Source organism: Camelus bactrianus, chromosome X (assembly GCF_048773025.1).
Source record: "Camelus bactrianus isolate YW-2024 breed Bactrian camel chromosome X, ASM4877302v1, whole genome shotgun sequence".
NCBI classification, from domain to species: domain Eukaryota; kingdom Metazoa; phylum Chordata; class Mammalia; order Artiodactyla; family Camelidae; genus Camelus; species Camelus bactrianus.
In genome coordinates, this window is record NC_133575.1 from 54,598,327 (window position 1) to 54,612,652 (window position 14,326).

The window sequence follows — 14,326 nt, forward strand, 5'->3', positions numbered from 1 at the left end:
CAAACAGAGCTCAGATTTTTTTTTTTTAATTTAATTTTTTTCTTAATTCAAGTATAGTCAATTTACAATGTTGTGTTAATTTCTGGTGTACAGCATAGTGACATATATACATTATATATACATATATAATATTACATATACACACACACACATACATATACATATATGTATATATACACACACACATATGTATGTGTATTCCTTTTCATATTCTTTCTCATTATAGACCATTACAAGGTATTGAATATACTTCCCTGTGCTATACAGTAGGACCTTGTTTGATAAAGTCATGTCAGCATACATCTAGAAGTTTTTCCTCCAGACTCCTAGCCCAGTGCATGTCCCACTACACCAGCTGACTTCTTCAGAGACTAGCAGGGTGCACCACAAATCGTTAAACATAAGAATTTATACTGACACACAGCGCCAAGAGAGAATGGGGGAAGACCTGAAGCGAGACTAAACCTACTATGATTAGGAAATGACTCAGAAGCATCCTGGATGCCTTTTCGTGCCGAACAACAGGCATGGACATGATGTGGGGAAATTTTTTCTGTATATGCATGTTGGGTTCATAGGCCGCTCCCTGTTGTGTGAGGTATATGCATCGGGAAACAGTGAATTGGTCAGCCTTGCCGTGGAGGCTTCACTTTGGGGGGATGGAGGACATGAAGGGCCAGGCTAAGGAATCTAGGATTTTCCCTGCTCACAAAGGTATCTGACAGGATCCATTAGGTGGAGTTGACCTGGTGATTGCTGGCTGGGTGTGGAATTGAAGGGTACAGAGGCACATATCTGGAGGTGAACATATTTAACTGAGAGCAGGAATATTCTGCTGTTTCCCAGCTGCTCCAGGATTTAGGTGTACTTACTTAAGGGCAACTTCAATAGCCCAATAGGAGCCAAAGAGTATCGCCCAAGACACGACAGAAGGATGCCTGGGCTGTCTCCAGGAAACTTTGATTTAAAACAAAACCAAAAAAGAAATGTATCCTTTGTGATAATCCTCTTCCCTCTCTCACTCCCACTTCACATACCAGATATTACTTGGTTTCCCTGACTGAAAATGTGAATGCAGCAGTCATCTTTGTTTGGGTCATTGAAAGGTGACGTGCTCCAGCCTAAAGCCTTTAGTAAGAGCAGGCCTCCCTTGGATACCCTTGATTGGGAGGCTATATCCCAGAGAGCATGGGTAGGAAGGCTGTTTGCACATTAGAGCGACGTCTCAGAACCCCCAGTGTCCTATTATAATTGAATGTGAAGTCAAGAGGGTGGGATTCTTCACCCTTCTAAGAAAAAGGTGAGTCGTGAATCTGAAGCAGAAACCCCAACCGCAGTCCATTGCCTTCCTGTGACTTGCAGCATCAACAAAATGGCACTTTGTAGCTGATCTGAATCACTTCATGGATCCCCTTGATGCGGGAAGGCACGCAGTCGCAGGTGTCAATTTGGATTCCATTTTTTTTTTCTCTTCTGTATTTGGCGCTATGTGCTCCCATGCTATTATTGACTGGTTGCATAAGTTCTTTATTTTTTATTGAACCATAGTAGTTGCAACATTATGTTAGTTTTGGTTGTACAGCATTGTGATCCAGTGTTTTTGCAGATTATACTCCGTTATAGATTATTACAAAATAATGGCTATAATTTCCTTTGCAGTACAGTATATCTTGTTGCTTATCAATTTTATACATATTGGCTTGTATCTGTTAATCCTTACCCACAATTTGTCCCTTCCCCCTTTCCTCTCCTCTTTGGTAACCGCAAGTTTGTTTTCTGTATCTGTGGTCTGTTTCTGTTTTGCATATGCATTCATTTCTATTATCTTTTAGATTGCACATGTAAGTGATATCTTGCAGTGTCTGTCTTTTTCTGTCTGACATTTCACTAAGCATGATAATCTTTAGGTCCTTCCATGTTGCTGCAAATGGCAGTATTTCGTGCTTTTTAATGGCTGAGGTACATTCCATTACATAGATATAGACGTATAGATATATAGGTATGGTACATACTACATCTTCTTAATCCAATCATCTGTTGATGGGCACTTGGGTTGCTTTCATGTTTTGGCCATTGTAAATAGAGCTGCTATGAACATTGGGGTGCATGTATTTTTTTCAAATTAGTGTTTTCATTATTTTTCTGCATATATACCCAGGAGTGGAATTGCTGGATCATATGGTAGTTTTAGTTTTAGTTTTTTTTTTTTTTTTTTTTTTAGGAGCCACCGTACGAGTTTCCCTAGTGGTTGCACCAATTTACATTTCCATCAACAGTGTACAAGGATTCCTTTTTCTCCACATCTTCTTCAACATTGGTTCTCTGTGGACTTCCTGATGATATGCAGTCTGGCAGTTGTGAGGTGATATCTCATTGCTGTTTTGATTTGCATTTCTCTACTAATTAAAAATATTGAGCATCTTTTCATCTGCCTGTTAGTCATTGATGTGTCTTCTTTCAATAAAAATGTCTATTCAAGTCTTCTGCCCAATTTTAAATTGATTTATTTTTTGATATTGAGTTGTATGAGCTCTTTGTATATTTTGGATATTAACCCCTTGTTGATTGCATCATTTGAAAGTATTTTCACCCATTCCATAGATTGTGTTTTTGTTTTGATGATGGTTTTCTTTGCTGTGCAAAAGGTTTTATTCTTTTTTAACATTTCTTATTGAGCTATAGTCATTTTACAATGTTGTGTCAATTTTCAGTGTAGAGCACAACTTTTTAGTTATACATGAACATACATATATTCATAGTCGCATTTTTTTTTCACTGTGAGCTACCACAAGATCTTGTATATATTTCCCTGTGCTATACAGTATAATCTTGTTTATCTATTCTACATATGCCTGTCAATATCTACAAATTTCAAAATCCCAGTCTGTCCCTTCCCACCCCATCCCCCTTGGCAACCACAAGTTTGTATTCTATGTCTATGTGTCTATTTCTGTTTTGTATTTATGCTTTGTGTGTGTGTGTGTGTGTGTTTTAGATTCCACATATGGGCGATATCATATGGTATTTTTCTTTCTCTCTCTGGCTCACTTCACTTAGAATGACATTGTCCAGGGACATCCATGTTGCTGCAAATGGCGTTATGTTGTCACTTTTTATGTCTGAGTAGTATTCCATTGTATAAATATACCACCACTTCTTTATCCAGTCATCTGTTGATGGACATTTAGGCTGTTTCCATGTTTTGGCTATTGTAAATAGTGTTGCTATGAACATTGGGGTGCAGGTGTCTTTTTGAAGTAGGGTTCCTTCTGGATATATGCCCAGGAGCGGCATTACTGGGTCACATGGTAAGTCTATTCCTAGTCTTTTGAGGAATCTCCATACTGTTTTCCACAGTGGCTGCACCAAACTGCATTCCCACCAGCAGTGTAGGAGGGTTCCCTTTTCTCCACAGCCTCTTCAGCATTTGTCATTTGTGGACTTTTGAGTGATGGCCATTCTGATTGGTGTGAGGTGATACCTCATTGTAGTTTTGATTTGCATTTCTCTGATAATTAGTGATATTGAGCAGTTTTTCATGTGCCTTTTGATCATTTGTATGTCTTCCTTGGAGAATTGCTTGCTTAGGTCTTCTGCCCATTTTTGGATTGGGTTGTTTGCTTTTTTCTTATTGAGTCATATGAGCTGCTTATATATTCTGGAGATCAAGCCTTTGTCAGTTTCATCTTTTGCAAAAATTTTCTCCCATTCTGTAGGCTGTCGTTTTGTTTTGCTTATGGTTTCCTTTGCTGTGCAGAAGCTTGTAAGTTTAATTAGGTCCTATTTGTTTATTCTTGCCTTTATTTCTATTGTGGTGGTAGACTGCCCTAGGAGAACATTTCTGAGATGTATGTGAGATAATGTTTTGCCTATATTTTCTTCTCAGAGTTTTATTGTATCTTGTCTTATGTTTAAGTCTTTGATCCATTTTGAGTTTGCTTTTGTGTATGGTGTATGGGAGTGTTCTAGCTTCATTGATCTACATGCTGCTGTCCAGTTTTCCCAACACCATTTGCTGAAGAGACTGTCTTTATTCCATTGTGTATTCTTGCCTCCTTGGTCAAAGATTAGTTGACCAAAAGTTTGTAGGTTCATTTCTGGGCTCTCATTTCTGTTTCATTGGTCCATATATCTGTTTTTGTACCAATACCATGCTGTCTTGATGACTGTAGCTCTATAGTATACTCTGAAGTCTGGGAGAGTTATTCCTCCAGCCCCTTTCTTTTTCTTCAGTAATGCTTTGGCAATTCTAGGTCTTTTGTGGTTCCATATAAATTTTATTATGATTTGTTCTAGTTCTACAAACTATGTCCTGGGTAATTTGATAAGGATTTCATTGAATCTGTAGATTGCCTTGGGCAGTATGACCATTTCAACAATATTGATTCTTCCAATCCAGGAGTATGGGCTATGTTTCCATTTTGTCAGGTTTGTTTTTATTATGTTACTTATGACAATACAATCACATCAAGTTAATATTTGTTGACAAGTTTGTAACAGATGTAATACAACCTTTTTGACTTTTAGTAAGCCTAGGTATAATAAGGGTATTATATTTAATATTGATGACTCCAAAGACATCTCATGCCTGTTTATGGCTTGCTAAACATATATTTTACATCTGCTTTAATCATTAAGAGGGGAAAAAAAGTACTACAAAGTTGCATTTTGATCATTATCCTCATTGTAAAATGTCTACTAATATTCAAATGTTTGTCCAGGTGCTATGACAAAGCAGTCAAAGAAAGAAGCAGTGCTTTCATAATACAAAATATTGATACTAAGTTTAAGACTAGAAACTATTTCTAAATCAGTGCCCATTCTGCAAATTAAGGCAGTACTAAACCCCATTTCAGGAGAAAATAGCCGGAGCGATTGTTGCCCTACTCCCTCAAAGATTTGGGGAAAATTGAAACAAAAATGGGAACTAAAACTGTATTCCTCTGCCAAGTTTATGATTAACCTCTCTATCCAAAAACTTCATTCCCCTTCTTCTTCTGCATCTGTTCCTTCTCAAGACTGAAGAATGTTAAAAAAAAAAAAAAAAAGGGAGATTAAATCCAAGTCTCTGGGGCCTTTCCTGGGACAAAACCCAGTCCCATGTCCTCTCTCTGCCTTTTGTTTCCAAAAAAAAAAAAAAAAAAGTAGCCTCCTATCTAATTCCAAAAAATAAATTTAATCAGATAAATGAGAAAATGCAGAAGCAAAGGCAAGCAGTCTAAAAAGACAAAGTAATAGTAGTTTAGCCATTAAACAAAGTCAAGGACCTTTAGTTCCTCCTCAAGGGCTATAGATAATATTCCGAGCCATATCCTTTGAGCTGTTTGCAAATACTAAAATCTCCACCAAGTGGAAGAAATTAATCACATGGAGATCAGACTGTAGCCATGACATAAGCTGCTCCATCTCACACAGTTCCAAGAACTGGCCTCAAGGAAAGGAACACAAACTGACCCTGGAATTAAAGATTAACTGTACTTAAAACAATCTAGATGACACTGAGAAGAACACCACATAGCCAACTTCAAGATGATTGTTTGAGCTAGACCTTCTGCATGTAGGTCCCTCCCTCTGCCTATACACTCCTGAACCTCCCCTTTAGAAGCTCTTTTCCCCCTGATTGGCAGTTGGGAATTGGCTTTTGGATATGAGTCTTCCTTCTCCCCAGGCCGCTGGCTTCCTAAATAAAGCAAGATTTCCTTTATTACCAACACCTGTCTTTTGAGTATTGGCTTTTGAGTGGTGAGCAGCCAAGCCTGAGTACGGTACCAGAACCACAATGAGATGGGCAGGAGAGGCAGAGATGCTGTATGGTCAAGACCCACACCCCTGGGTAGGTTACCCACAAGTGGGAGAATAATCACAATTGCAGAGGTTCTCCTCAAGGAGTGTGGGGTCCAAACCCCACACTGAGCTCCCGAGCTTGGAAGTCTTGCACTGGGAAGATGTGTCTCCAGAACATCTGGCATTGAAGGCTAGGGGGACTTGCATAAAGAAGTGCCAGAGGACTGTGAGAAACAGACTCTGCTCTTAAGGGGCACATGCAAAATCTCACATGCTCTGAGTCCCAGTACAGATGCAGCATTTTGAAAGGAGCCTGGGTAAAACCTATTTACTGATCTTGGAGAGCCTCCCAGAGGGGCTGGGAGCAACTGGGACTCCCGCTCAGGACACAGACACTGGCGGCAGCCATTTTGGGGGTCTCATTCAACCACAAAGACACTGGTGCTGGCAAGCATCATTTTGCCTCATCATAATAAACCTCTCTGTCGCTTATTAGCCCTGGGGGCTTATATGCCCACCAGCAGGCTGACAACAGTGCTGAGACACCCAGGGCCAAACAGGATAGAGCAAACAATCCTAAAATCCATATGGAGCCACAAAAGATGCCTAAAAGCCAAAGTGGTCTTGAGAAAAAAGAACAAAGCTGGAGGTATAACCCTCCCAGGCTTAAGACCATGCTACAAAGCTACAGTAATCAAACTGCATGGCATTGCGACAAGAGCAGAAACATAGAACCAACAGAACAGAAAAGAGAGCCCAAAAGTAAACGCACGCACCTGTGGTCAACCAATCACGACAAAGGAAGAAAGAGTACACGGTGGAGAAAAGACCATCTTTTCAACAAGTGGTGCTGGGAAAACTGGACAGCCATATGTAAAACAATGAGATTAGATCATTCCCTCACACCACATACAAAAATAAAGAGCAGAAACTATAAAATTCCTAGAAGAGAGCATAGGCGGCTCACTCTTTGACATAAATCTTAGCAATATTTTCTTGGATCAGTCTACTAAAGCAAAAGAAATAAAGGCAAAAATAAATGAATTGGACCTAATTAAACTTAAAACCTTTTGCACAGCAGAAGGGGGCTAAAATGGTGGAGTAGAAGGACGCTCATAGCTCACCCTCTCCCACAAATACACCAAAACTCACATCCGTGCACCCATCCAGCCAACCAGACCACCTGCTGAACTCCGACAGAACATCGACCTCTTCAAAAGACAAAGACGCCACGAATCTGGTGGGAGAAAAGGAAAAAAGAAAGAAGAAAAAGCAAAACAGTGTGGGACCGGTCCCGCAGGGAGGGAGCAGCAAAGGAGGAGTAGCACTCATTCACTGGGTCCTTCCCTCTCCAACAGAGAGGTCGGCGGGAGGGAGGGGGAACCTCCGAGGCTTGGATCTGTACGGATCTACACCCCTTGACTGACAGAACTAAGTTAAATGGGCACAGAGGGTCTCCACAACCCCTAGCCCTAGAGGCAAAGCGGCTGGTGGGGGAAGGGACAGGCTGCCCAAGCAGGGTGGAGGACTGGGGCAGGCTGCACAGAGGCAACCCTGGGGGGCTGCAGGGGGCTGCACGCCATGGATGAGTGGGTACACAGGGCAAAACAACCTGGGCCCTCCATAAAATACGGGAAAAAAAAAAACAAACCCACAGCTGATGTTCCCTGGGGGGAAGGGTGCCATACACCCATCTCCGAAAACCCGCTGAAAGTTTTCGGGGGAAGAGAGGTGGGGCTCAGCCACAGCCTCCATATCCTCCTGCGCTTAGCACCCAGGTGGGGGTGGGGTGGAAACCTGAATCCTAAGGGCTTAGGAGCCTCAAAGGCCAGACGGAGACTTGTTTACAGCCCAAGGCAGATAGGATCCTTCTTCCCTGGTACCTCTGAGAATTCACACTGCCAAGACAAACAAGAGGCTGCGTTTTGGCAAGGAACAGGGGCGGGGCTGTTCCTCCGTCTTCCCCTTTTTTAAACTCTTTTTTTATCTATTCCATTTTCTATTCCATTTTAATTTTTACTTTTTAAACATTGTGCGTGTCTCCAGTTTTAATCCCTGTAAAATTTTTCTTTTAAAATATTATTATTATTATATTTAAAAATCCACTTCAATTCATTTTTCTTTCCTTTTTTTTTTTTAAAAAAAAAGGGGGATGTGTTCTTAAGGCGACTGTGTGCTCTTAATGATTTTACCGAGAGGTCTTTCTGTCTTTGCCCTGTTTCTCGAACTCAGCTTGCTGCTTCCAGAGGCCCTCCATTGGTGCCCATGGTCTGTGATGCTCACAGTGCCTGTCAGCAAGCAGATCGCGGCCCCTCCCAACACTGCGGTCAGGTGATGTGCTTTTACACGGTGGGTGGGCAGATCACTCCCCCTCCATATGCCGCTGTCAGATGCTGTGCTCTGGCGAGGAAGGTGGGTGGATCTGACCCCCTCCCAACATCACAGTAGGCGGCGGGCCACTCCCCCTCCCAATACTGCAGGTCAGATGCTGCACTAGGGCAAGATAGGTGGGCAGGTTGCACCCCCTCCCAGCACCCTGGTCAGGTGCTGTGCCCCTGCTGGGAAGGCGGGTGGCCACCTGCCCTCTCCTGGCGCCACTCGCTCCCCTGCTCTGTGCAGATGCCTGCTCTGCCTTGGGCCCACGCTCCATAGGCAGGCTCAGGGAAGACGGAGGAACAGCCCCGCCCCTGTTCCTTGCCAAAACGCAGCCCCTTGTTTGTCTTGGCAGTGTGAATTCTCAGAGGTACCAGGGAAGAAGGATCCTATCTGCCTTGGGCTGTAAACAAGTCTCCGTCTGGCCTTTGAGGCTCCTAAGCCCTTAGGATTCAGGTTTCCACCCCACCCCCACCTGGGTGCTAAGCGCAGGAGGATATGGAGGCTGTGGCTGAGCCCCACCTCTCTTCCCCCGAAAACTTTCAGCGGGTTTTCGGAGATGGGTGTATGGCACCCTTCCCCCCAGGGAACATCAGCTGTGGGTTTGTTTTTTTTTTTCCCGTATTTTATGGAGGGCCCAGGTTGTTTTGCCCTGTGTACCCACTCATCCATGGCGTGCAGCCCCCTGCAGCCCCCCAGGGTTGCCTCTGTGCAGCCTGCCCCAGTCCTCCACCCTGCTTGGGCAGCCTGTCCCTTCCCCCACCAGCCGCTTTGCCTCTAGGGCTAGGGGTTGTGGAGACCCTCTGTGCCCATTTAACTTAGTTCTGTCAGTCAAGGGGTGTAGATCCGTACAGATCCAAGCCTCGGAGGTTCCCCCTCCCTCCCGCCGACCTCTCTGTTGGAGAGGGAAGGACCCAGTGAATGAGTGCTACTCCTCCTTTGCTGCTCCCTCCCTGCGGGACCGGTCCCACACTGTTTTGCTTTTTCTTCTTTCTTTTTTCCTTTTCTCCCACCAGATTCGTGGCGTCTTTGTCTTTTGAAGAGGTCGATGTTCTGTCGGAGTTCAGCAGGTGGTCTGGTTGGCTGGATGGGTGCACGGATGTGAGTTTTGGTGTATTTGTGGGAGAGGGTGAGCTATGAGCGTCCTTCTACTCCACCATTTTAGCCCCCTTCTGCTGTGCAAAAGGTTTTAAGTTTAATTAGGTCCAATTCATTTATTTTTGCCTTTATTTCTTTTGCTTTAGTAGACTGATCCAAGAAAATATTGCTAAGATTTATGTCAAAGAGTGAGCCGCCTATGCTCTCTTCTAGGAATTTTATAGTTTCTGCTCTTTATTTTTGTATGTGGTGTGAGGGAATGATCTAATCTCATTGTTTTACATATGGCTGTCCAGTTTTCCCAGCACCACTTGTTGAAAAGATGGTCTTTTCTCCACCGTGTACTCTTTCTTCCTTTGTCGTGATTGGTTGACCACAGGTGCGTGCGTTTACTTTTGGGCTCTCTTTTCTGTTCTGTTGGTTCTATGTTTCTGCTCTTGTCGCAATGCCATGCAGTTTGATTACTGTAGCTTTGTAGCATGGTCTTAAGCCTGGGAGGGTTATACCTCCAGCTTTGTTCTTTTTTCTCAAGACCACTTTGGCTTTTAGGCATCTTTTGTGGCTCCATATGGATTTTAGGATTGTTTGCTCTATCCTGTTTGGCCCTGGGTGTCTCAGCACTGTTGTCAGCCTGCTGGTGGGCATATAAGCCCCCAGGGCTAATAAGCGACAGAGAGGTTTATTATGATGAGGCAAAATGATGCTTGCCAGCACCAGTGTCTTTGTGGTTGAATGAGACCCCCAAAATGGCTGCCGCCAGTGTCTGTGTCCTGAGCGGGAGTCCCAGTTGCTCCCAGCCCCTCTGGGAGGCTCTCCAAGATCAGTAAATAGGTTTTACCCAGGCTCCTTTCAAAATGCTGCATCTGTACTGGGACTCAGAGCATGTGAGATTTTGCATGTGCCCCTTAAGAGCAGAGTCTGTTTCTCACAGTCCTCTGGCACTTCTTTATGCAAGTCCCCCTAGCCTTCAATGCCAGATGTTCTGGAGACACATCTTCCCAGTGCAAGACTTCCAAGCTCGGGAGCTCAGTGTGGGGTTTGGACCCCACACTCCTTGAGGAGAACCTCTGCAATTGTGATTATTCTCCCACTTGTGGGTAACCTACCCAGGGGTGTGGGTCTTGACCATACAGCATCTCTGCCTCTCCTGCCCATCTCATTGTGGTTCTGGTACCGTACTCAGGCTTGGCTGCTCACCACTCAAAAGCCAATACTCAAAAGACAGGTGTTGGTAATAAAGGAAATCTTGCTTTATTTAGGAAGCCAGCGGCCTGGGGAGAAGGAAGACTCATATCCAAAAGCCAATTCCCAACTGCCAATCAGGGGGAAAAGAGCTTCTAAAGGGGAGGTTCAGGAGTGTATAGGCAGAGGGAGGGACCTACATGCAGAAGGTCTAGCTCAAACAATCATCTTGAAGTTGGCTATGTGGTGTTCTTCTCAGTGTCATCTAGATTGTTTTAAGTACAGTTAATCTTTAATTCCAGGGTCAGTTTGTGTTCCTTTCCTTGAGGCCAGTTCTTGGAACTGTGTGAGATGGAGCAGCTTATGTCATGGCTACAGTCTGATCTCCATGTGATTAATTTCTTCCACTTGGTGGAGATTTTAGTATTTGCAAACAGCTCAAAGGATATGGCTCGGAATATTATCTATAGCCCTTGAGGAGGAACTAAAGGTCCTTGACTTTGTTTAATGGCTAAACTACTATTACTTTGTCTTTTTAGACTGCTTGCCTTTGCTTCTGCATTTTCTCATTTATCTGATTAAATTTATTTTTTGGAATTAGATAGGAGGCTACTTTTTTTTTTTTTTTTTTGGAAACAAAAGGCAGAGAGAGGACATGGGACTGGGTTTTGTCCCAGGAAAGGCCCCAGAGACTTGGATTTAATCTCCCTTTTTTTTTTTTTTTTTAACATTCTTCAGTCTTGAGAAGGAACAGATGCAGAAGAAGAAGGGGAATGAAGTTTTTGGATAGAGAGGTTAATCATAAACTTGGCAGAGGAATACAGTTTTAGTTCCCATTTTTGTTTCAATTTTCCCCAAATCTTTGAGGGAGTAGGGCAACAATCGCTCCGGCTATTTTCTCCTGAAATGGGGTTTAGTACTGCCTTAATTTGCAGAATGGGCACTGATTTAGAAATAGTTTCTAGTCTTAAACTTAGTATCAATATTTTGTATTATGAAAGCACTGCTTCTTTCTTTGACTGCTTTGTCATAGCACCTGGACAAACATTTGAATATTAGTAGACATTTTACAATGAGGATAATGATCAAAATGCAACTTTGTAGTACTTTTTTTCCCCTCTTAATGATTAAAGCAGATGTAAAATATATGTTTAGCAAGCCATAAACAGGCATGAGATGTCTTTGGAGTCATCAATATTAAATATAATACCCTTATTATACCTAGGCTTACTAAAAGTCAAAAAGGTTGTATTACATCTGTTACAAACTTGTCAACAAATATTAACTTGATGTGATTGTATTGTCATAAGTAACATAATAAAAACAAACCTGACAAAATGGAAACATAGCCCATACTCCTGGATTGGAAGAATCAATATTGTTGAAATGGTCATACTGCCCAAGGCAATCTACAGATTCAATGAAATCCTTATCAAATTACCCAGGACATAGTTTGTAGAACTAGAACAAATCATAATAAAATTTATATGGAACCACAAAAGACCTAGAATTGCCAAAGCATTACTGAAGAAAAAGAAAGGGGCTGGAGGAATAACTCTCCCAGACTTCAGAGTATACTATAGAGCTACAGTCATCAAGACAGCATGGTATTGGTACAAAAACAGATATATGGACCAATGAAACAGAAATGAGAGCCCAGAAATGAACCTACAAACTTTTGGTCAACTAATCTTTGACCAAGGAGGCAAGAATACACAATGGAATAAAGACAGTCTCTTCAGCAAATGGTGTTGGGAAAACTGGACAGCAGCATGTAGATCAATGAAGCTAGAACACTCCCATACACCATACACAAAAGCAAACTCAAAATGGATCAAAGACTTAAACATAAGACAAGATACAATAAAACTCTGAGAAGAAAATATAGGCAAAACATTATCTCACATACATCTCAGAAATGTTCTCCTAGGGCAGTCTACCACCACAATAGAAATAAAGGCAAGAATAAACAAATAGGACCTAATTAAACTTACAAGCTTCTGCACAGCAAAGGAAACCATAAGCAAAACAAAACGACAGCCTACAGAATGGGAGAAAATTTTTGCAAAAGATGAAACTGACAAAGGCTTGATCTCCAGAATATATAAGCAGCTCATATGACTCAATAAGAAAAAAGCAAACAACCCAATCCAAAAATGGGCAGAAGACCTAAGCAAGCAATTCTCCAAGGAAGACATACAAATGATCAAAAGGCACATGAAAAACTGCTCAATATCACTAATTATCAGAGAAATGCAAATCAAAACTACAATGAGGTATCACCTCACACCAATCAGAATGGCCATCACTCAAAAGTCCACAAATGACAAATGCTGAAGAGGCTGTGGAGAAAAGGGAACCCTCCTACACTGCTGGTGGGAATGCAGTTTGGTGCAGCCACTGTGGAAAACAGTATGGAGATTCCTCAAAAGACTAGGAATAGACTTACCATGTGACCCAGTAATGCCGCTCCTGGGCATATATCCAGAAGGAACCCTACTTCAAAAAGACACCTGCACCCCAATGTTCATAGCAACACTATTTACAATAGCCAAAACATGGAAACAGCCTAAATGTCCATCAACAGATGACTGGATAAAGAAGTGGTGGTATATTTATACAATGGAATACTACTCAGACATAAAAAGTGACAACATAACGCCATTTGCAGCAACATGGATGTCCCTGGACAATGTCATTCTAAGTGAAGTGAGCCAGAGAGAGAAAGAAAAATACCATATGATATCGCCCATATGTGGAATCTAAAACACACACACACACACACACAAAGCATAAATACAAAACAGAAATAGACACATAGACATAGAATACAAACTTGTGGTTGCCAAGGGGGATGGGGTGGGAAGGGACAGACTGGGATTTTGAAATTTGTAGATATTGACAGGCATATGTAGAATAGATAAACAAGATTATACTGTATAGCACAGGGAAATATATACAAGATCTTGTGGTAGCTCACAGTGAAAAAAAAATGCGACTATGAATATATGTATGTTCATGTATAACTAAAAAGTTGTGCTCTACACTGAAAATTGACACAACATTGTAAAATGACTATAGCTCAATAAGAAATGTTAAAAAAGAATAAAACCTTTTGCACAGCAAAGAAAACCATCATCAAAACAAAAACACAATCTATGGAATGGGTGAAAATACTTTCAAATGATGCAATCAACAAGGGGTTAATATCCAAAATATACAAAGAGCTCATACAACTCAATATCAAAAAATAAATCAATTTAAAATTGGGCAGAAGACTTGAATAGACATTTTTATTGAAAGAAGACACATCAATGACTAACAGGCAGATGAAAAGATGCTCAATATTTTTAATTAGTAGAGAAATGCAAATCAAAACAGCAATGAGATATCACCTCACAACTGCCAGACTGCATATCATCAGGAAGTCCACAGAGAACCAATGTTGAAGAAGATGTGGAGAAAAAGGAATCCTTGTACACTGTTGATGGAAATGTAAATTGGTGCAACCACTAGGGAAACTCGTACGGTGGCTCCTAAAAAAAAAAAAAAAAAAAACTAAAACTAAAACTACCATATGATCCAGCAATTCCACTCCTGGGTATATATGCAGAAAAATAATGAAAACACTAATTTGAAAAAAATACATGCACCCCAATGTTCATAGCAGCTCTATTTACAATGGCCAAAACATGAAAGCAACCCAAGTGCCCATCAACAGATGATTGGATTAAGAAGATGTAGTATGTACCATACCTATATATCTATACGTCTATATCTATGTAATGGAATGTACCTCAGCCATTAAAAAGCACGAAATACTGCCATTTGCAGCAACATGGAAGGACCTAAAGATTATCATGCTTAGTGAAATGTCAGACAGAAAAAG